This window comes from Carcharodon carcharias, chromosome 23, assembly GCF_017639515.1.
Source record: "Carcharodon carcharias isolate sCarCar2 chromosome 23, sCarCar2.pri, whole genome shotgun sequence".
Taxonomy (NCBI): Eukaryota; Metazoa; Chordata; class Chondrichthyes; order Lamniformes; family Lamnidae; genus Carcharodon; species Carcharodon carcharias.
The window spans coordinates 9,629,081-9,637,310 of NC_054489.1; positions in this window are offsets into that span (position 1 = coordinate 9,629,081).

Here is an 8,230-nt window from a genome sequence, read left to right on the forward strand (position 1 = left end):
CTTATGGGATGAGAAATTTGGATAAAGTCAGGCAAGGACCTAAGACTGCATGCATAGCCTGGCAGCAACTTAAAGAGTGGTGCATGGAGAGGTTTGGGGATTACTGTCTGTCCTGGGTGCATGTGGATGGTGGGCCTCATGGCTGCAGAGAAAGAGGAGTGGGAGAAACATTTTAGATAATGTTGGAAAGTACTGTTGTTATGATGTGGCAGATGATATGTGCCCAGGTGGACCAAATCCACAAGGGAAACTTGGCCATGCTATCACAACGGTTTTGCTTTATTACGAGAAGATTTGTGCACTGAATTCAGAAGTGATGAGTCCACTAACAATTATAGAGATTTTAAAACTTAAATTAAAAACATTTATTAGCAAAAGAAAAGAATACGTAAGATTACAGTTACTTAATATTATAACAAATCTCAAAATTCCAAATTAACCTGACTCCCAACTACACACCCCCTTTAAGGCAACAGTCCAAATAGATGTTAAATTTAAATAAGCAATCCAGCAAGGTTACCACAGCACCCACTCAACAGTGGAACTCCAAAGGCTTTTAACACAACTTTAGCTATTGTAGCAACACTTCTTCTGCAAAAGTTGTTAGCACTTCTTCCAAGGTGAACCTTTCAATGTTTTACTAGCCACTCCTGCAAAGCCTTCCATCCTTTATATATGTTTTATTCTCTTTATTGTGCAAACTCCCATTGATCTACATGTCTTTGGAAATTTACTTTTCCCATAATATAAAAATCTTTAATGTTGTCAGTAAAGCCTTTTTCCTTTTGGGAAAAATAATAACTCTTGTTAGTTGTAAATATCCAACAATCCCTGTGAAAATCAAACAACTCCCCATTTATCTTAAAATGCAAATTTCATTCACACCTTATCTAATGGCCCTTATAAACTAGCTCACTCATTAGCATTTCAAATACCCTTATTACACCTGACTCTTCTGATAATTTCAACTTTGCAGTCTAACTGACTCTAATTCAGTTAAATCAACCACAGACAGAACCATCCACACTCACATCCATAAGCCTACAATAATATTATGAAAAATATGATAGTTTTGTGACACTGCAGAATGGTGGGGGTGTGGGGGGGGTGGGGGAGAAACGTGGGGTGTGCTGCCCTCATGTGGTCAGGGACAGCAAAGCAATGAAGTTTAAACCAAATCCAAAAACTGTTTTTGACTTTTCTAAGCGTTCATAGTTATCAGGAAGAATCATCTACTGTTTTCCTGGGACAGAAATAGATTAACTTTGAAGCTATTCACTGGAGCTATAAACTCTTATCCTTGCTTAAGCCCCTGGCCACTCAGATGAGGTAAATCACTTTTTGACCGTCTGAAATGTGCTGCTAAATTTCCTGGCTCTAATTTTAAGATTTCCCCCCTCCACCATGTCCACTCTATTAAACCTTTTTTTTTTAACCATTTGAAGTGACTTGATCAATCATCCTTCCATCTCGTGAACTTGGCAAAACCAGTCAAGTTGATGCAACCTCTCCTTGCTGGTTGTGGTAATACCCCTGCCTCTGATGCAGAAAGCTGAGTTTAAGTCCCACTACAGCCACTCGAACATGTAATCTAGGCTGACGTTCACTGAGGGAGTGCTGCATTGTCAGAGGAGCTGCTTTTCAGACGAGGTCTGAAGCCAAGGCCCTCCCCATTTTTTGTGGTAGGTAGGAAAGATCCCCAGCATTATTTTGAAGAAGAACAGGGTGTTCGCCATGATGTCCTCAGTCGATATTTGTCCATTAACTAACGTCATTAAAACAGATGTTCTGGTCATTACCACGTTGCTGTCTGTGGGAGCTTGCTGTGCACAAATTGGCTACTGTGTTTCCTACATTACAACAGTGACTGCATTCCAAAAGTACTTAATTGATTATAAAGTGATTTGGCACATCCTGAGTTGGTGAAAGGCGCTACATAAATGTGAGTCTTTCTTCTTGTTCTTGATTTCACCGACCAGAGGAAATCATTTCTCTCCATCTACCCTATCGAAGCTCTTTGACATTGTGAGCATTTTGATCAGATCACCCAACCAACGTCTAACGTCAAGGGGAAGTGAATGGCAGCTGTCCAGATAATTAACCCTTTAAGCCTTGGTATCATTATGCCCTGATCTAGCAATACATTCACTGCTCCCCACTTAAACCCTGCTGCCAATAAATTATTGACCTTGTCCCACCCACCGCCGCCCCCCTTAAACCAGCTTATATTTCACCTCTCTTCTATTTTTACTTAGTTCTGTTGAAGGGTCATTCGGACTCAAAACGCTAACTGTGTTCGTCTCTGCAGATGCTGTCAGACCTGCTGAGTTTTTCCAGCTATTTTTGTTTTTGTTTTGGATTTCCAGCATCTGCAGTTTCTTTGCTTTTAAATTATTGACCTATTGGCTTTCGTACACTGGCGATAGCTCCCGTTCAATGCACCATGAACTATTTATATTGACAGAATGTTCCACCAGGCAAGTTTGTCAGCAGAAGGCTCCAAAAGGCAACACTTTTTCCACGGATGTTTACTAACACGGGGAGAAACATCTGCTGAGTGATTTCTCTGAATAAAATTGCAACCATGTGCTTTCTAAGAATGCTTTTATCATTGCTCTAGAAATAGACCTGACGGAATATTCCTGTGTGCTTTGTTCCTGTTCCAACGTTCACTTTCCTTTGCTGTGATTTCTCCCTTTCCCGTGGGAGAAAGCCCCACCATGGTAATGTGGGATTTCATTTTTTCCCCGTGTTGAAATACAGAGGCAACCCATTTCTGGAAGCAGCTTCCATCGTCCTCATGATGCTTCACACCTGATGAATTGCTTTTGAAGCCTAACATTGATAAGTTTAGGAAAGGACAACCCCCCCACCCTCCCCCACCACACACACACACACACACACACACACACACACACACAAAGTTTGTGCACATAATCACACACATACACACACAGCAGCATGGTAAAGGGCCAATTAATCTGCTTTTGCTTGTGTGGGTTGACGGATAAATGTTGGCCAGGACAGTACTGCTGTTCCTCAAAATAGTGTCATGGTACCTTTTAGGCTTCACCTTGATAGACAAATGGATTTAGTTTAATTTTCTGAGCTGGATTTAGCAGCATGAAATCTAGAAGCCAGCCACAAACGCCAGGTTATTGGAATCTTGAGTTAAAACAGTGCCAAGATATAAACAGCTTTAAATATGCTTCATCAAGGACTGAACATGCAGAAAAAAGGCTTTCTCTGATTGATTGAGCGCTTCCATTAACCCAACAGGGAAGACAGCAGCAACATTTCCAGTGGCCTCGATTCATGGTGATTATCATAAATGTGAAAACAAAAATATATTTACACCAAATGGCAAAGTAAAGCTGCCCCAGAAGACATTGCAGTCTCAAAGCTGCTCATTAATACATGCTTTCCTGAATTTTAAAGCATTATTGCAAGCTGTGTGTGGTGTGCTGTGCATGCATGTGTATAACTGGTGTCTGTGGATGTATATATCTGTACTTCTGTATGTGCAAGCTTGTGTATGTGTACATGTGCACACTTACATGTATCTATGTGTGTGTGTGTTTGTGGGCATCTGTGTGTTTGCATGTATGTATGCATTTGTACGTAAGTGTGAATGATTGAATGTTTATGCTTGTATGTGCATGTATATGTGTGTGCTGTGTGTGTGTGTTGTGTGTGTGTAAATGTTGTGCATATGTGTGTGATGTGTACATGTTTTGTGTGTGTTTTGTTTGTTTTTGTGTGTGTGTGTGTGTATGTGTTTTGTACATGTGTGTGTGTGTGTGCGTGTGTGTTTGTGTGTGTGTTTGTGTGCGTATGTGTGTGTGTGTGCGTGTGTGTTTGTGTGTGTGTTTGTGTGCGTATGTGTGTGTGTGTGTGTGTGTGTGTGTGTGTGTGTGCAGACTCAACATCTCCACTCTGGTGACATTACACTGCTTTGGTTATTTCCTGTATCCTGTTTATCTACCAGTTTCTTATGCAACGCCATGTTCTACCTGAGATTTTTGTGGCACCTGATGTTTTAAATAATCTCATCTTTACCTGACTGTATGCATCACAGCTTCAATTGTACAGGCTTCTCCTCCGGATGGCATTAAGAAAAGGTGTCTGTCTGTGAATCAACAACAGGAAATGAAACCGATTTTCCAACTGATTGTGAGAAGATGGCACACAGACATCAAAGAGGTCAGTTTGCTTCATCTGGTAAGAAATAAGAAAAAAAACTTGCATTTATATAACGTCTTTCATGACTACTAAAGTGCTTTACAGACAATAAAGTGTAGTTATTGCTACAATGTAGGAAATACTGCAGCTAGTTTGTACAAAGCAAGCTCCCACAAACAGCAATATGATAATGACCAGATAACCTGTTTTCTTCTTGTGAGGTTGATCAAGGGATAAATGTTGGCCAGGACACCAGGGAAAACTCTCCTGCTCTTCTTCAAAATAGGGCTGTTGGATCTCTTAGACCTACCTGAGAGGACAAATGGGGCCCGTGGTTTTAATGTCTTACCCGAAGTACGGCATATTTCAAATAAGAAATACTCTGACAGTGCAGCACTCCCTCAGTACCGCACTGGAATGTTAGGCTAGACTTTATGCTTAAATGCCACAGTTCTGACCAACTATCCATTTGTCAGTCTGTCTATCTTCCCTTCTACCAGCTTGGGTTGATAAAAAGGCTGTGTCTGGTGAGGCTGCACTTCCCACACACGCATAGTTGCAGTGCCTGCGGCATTGAAACCAGTGACATCCTTGGCAGCTTCCTGCATTAAAGATGGTGCGGACCTAGAAAAAACAGAGAGAGGAGGAGGGAGCAGAGTAAGAAAGCAAGATGCTGAGTCCCCAGGGTGGGTGAGACAGAGCCCAACAGACCATGGCCGGCAGCGGCTGGAGACCAGAGCACCTCTGGTCCTTCGAGCCTGACCAATCATGGAGTACGGAGCATCAGGACTACATTACCTGCTCTGTTCCTCTTTCCTCCCCAACCCACAACCCCCATAGCTATGTAACTTCTTTGGACAGCCCAAATAAATCGGGGTCAAAATCTGGAAAATACCCCTTCCCCATTCCCCTCAGGTGATTGAAACTAGTCCAGGAGTTCAGTTTGGAATAGAATGCAGAAAGAAACAGCCTTTTCTTGAGGAATGAGATTTGCTGTAAAGTATCGAGGCAGTGCAACAGAGTGGAAGACGGGAGGGGTTTCTGATGGTGTTAGGGGAGGGTATGGGTACAGAGGGATGAGCTGGGATTTGGCAGACCGCTTTGAAGAATTGATAGAGGGCACAGATTTGATTGACACTGGAGAAAGACAATCATAGAAGAGTATGCCACAGAAGGAGGCCAATCGATCCATTTAGTCTCTGTTGGCTCTTTAAAATAACAACCCAATTAGTCCCAATCCCCCACTCCTTCACCATATCCCTGTAACCATATTTTTCCTTCAAGTATTTATTCAATTCCTTTTTTTGAAGACTATTATTAAATCTTGGGCCATCAGCTTACCAGGCAGAACGTTCTAAATCCTAACCACTTGTTGCATAAAGAAATTTGTCCTCACGTCACTTCTGGTTCTTTTGTTAATGATGTTAAATTTACACACGCTGGTTATTGACCCTTCACCCACTAGAAACTATTTCTCTTTATTTACCCTGTCTAAGTCCTTCATAATTTTGAACAAAATCTCTGAAGTCTCCTCTGAGCCTTCTCTAGCCTCAGGAGAATGCCAGTCTCTCTGCAATCGGAGAATGTATCTTGTAAGGTCACACATTGGACCCTGGTACAATTTTGCGATACCGATAAATAGAATGTGCACTGCACATTAGTCTCAGGTGCTAAGTGAACAAATGAACATACGAACATGTGAATTAGGGGCAGGAGTAGTCCCTCGAGCCATTCGATAAGATCGTGGCTGATCTGATTGTAACCTCTCACCTATACCCGATAACCTTTCACCCCCTTGCTTATCAAGAATCTATCTACCTCTGCCTTAAAAATATTCAGACTCTGCTTCCACCGCCTTTTGAGGAAGAGAGTTCCAAAGACTCACAAGCCTCTGAGAGAAAGAAATTCTCCTCATCTCTGTTTTAAATGGGCGACCCCTAATTTTTAAACAGTGACCCCTAGTTCTAGATTCTCCCAAGAGGAAACATCCTCTCCACATTCACCCTGTCAAGACCCCTCAGGATCTTATTTGTTTCAACCAAGTCGCCTCTTACTCTTGTAAACTCCAGCGGATACAAGCCCAGCCTGTCCTACCTTTCCTCATAAGTCAACCTCCCAATTCCAGGTATTAGTCTGGTAAACCTTCTCTGAACTGTTTCTAACATAGTTACATCCTTCCATAAATAAGGAGAGCAAAACTGAACACAGTACTCCAGATGTGGTCTCACCAGCGTCCTGTACAACTGAAGCATAACCTCCCTATTTTTATATTCAATTCCCGTCGCAATAAATGATAACATTCTGTTAGCTTTCCGAATTACTTGCTGTAAACGGCTTAACTTACAGTCTTAAAGGGACCACTGATAGCCGCTCAGAAAACAGCTCAGGTAAAGTTTTGTAAAATAGATTTCTGTGGGCAAACGAATGCTCCTATTTGTGTCTCAGTGGGTAGCACGTGGGCCTCTGAGCCATAAGGTTGTGTGTTCAAGTCTTTCTCCAGAAACAAGAGCATATAATCTAGGCTGACACTACTGAGGAAGTGCTACACCATTCGAAGATTCAGCTTTTGAAATGTTAAACAAGGTCCCTTTCTGATGTCTTCGGTGGAAGCGAAAGATCCATGGCCACTATTTCAAGAACAAGCCTGGGAGTTCCAGCAGCATCTTGGTCAATACTTATCCCTCAACCACATTGCTAAAAATAGTGATTATCCAGTCCTTATCACATTGCTGTCTTTGGGAGCTTTTTTTAATGTGGAGCCAATCTCCCTGAGGCAGCATTTAGCTGCAGAGAGATGAGTCACTCTTTCGTGTGCATGCGTGAAAGAACGCTTCCATCTCCCTGAGCCTCGGAGCTGCCTGAGGGAGATTGAAGTGCTTTTTTAAAGGAATAAATAAATACGTTAAAAACTGTGACTGTGTCACATGAGATGGGGACATGTTTTTATCTTTCAAAGGATGTTTTTATTTAATTTGTAAAAGCTTTAGGAAACCTCATCCCGCTGGTGGATGAGGTTTCCTAAAACACTTAAACGGTAAGGTTGGATGGGCAGCGTAAAATCCGGGTTAATTACCTGGTTAATGGCCCTAACAGGCCTATCAACTATTGGCAGGCGCGCAGCTGACTCCGGCATATGCCCTCCAAACGAAACATCGCGAGACTTTGTGATGACGTTGGGACATGCACCTGATGTCATCGCGCGTCATTTAACATTCCGGCATGTTGGAGGTGTGCCGGCACAGCGAATGGAAAATTCTGCCCTTAGCGAAGCTTTGGGAAGGCTGAAGGGGTAGGTCACTGAATCAATCCTGAGTTTGAAGCATCTTGGTTATCAAGATAGGCTCAATAAGCTGGGCCCCATACTGAAGCAGGGATAATTTGATTGTGGTTGATAAGATGATGAAGGGAACAGATTGTGCTTGTGCAGTTTGTTCCAACTAAATAGGTCATGAAGGCCCGGGCAACACCATTTTAAATTGTATTTGAAATTGGATCGAGGTTAGGTGTCAGGAAGTGTTTCTTTTCCCAGAAAACAACTGACCTCAGAAACAGACTGTAATGGACACTGGTTCCTGGAATTCCTCCTTGTGGGAGCTGGACCAGTTCCTGGCTGCGGTAGAGATCACCTCGTAAAAGTGTGTAGGAACAGCAGATAATAATCCAGGCCTGGACTAGTATTGTTCAGCTAAAGGGTTCAGAAAGAGGAAGTCTCTCCAAATTAGACTGGGTTTTTCTCTCCCAGTGGATCCTATGGATGTTGGGGGAGGGGAATGGATATATTGTACCTCACTGCTTGTTTGTCGCTACAACCACACCAACCCCCTCCACCTCTCTGTCTCTCTATCTCTCCGCCCCCCACACACACACCTTAAACCAGCTTATATTTCAGCTCTTTCCTGGACTCGAACTCAAGTTCTGTCGAAGGGTCATGAGGACTCGAAACGTCAACTCTTTTCTTCTCCGCCGATGCTGCCAGACCTGCTGAGTTTTTCCAGGTAATTCTGTTTTTGTTTTGGATTTCCAGCATCCGCAGTTTTTTTGTTTTTAT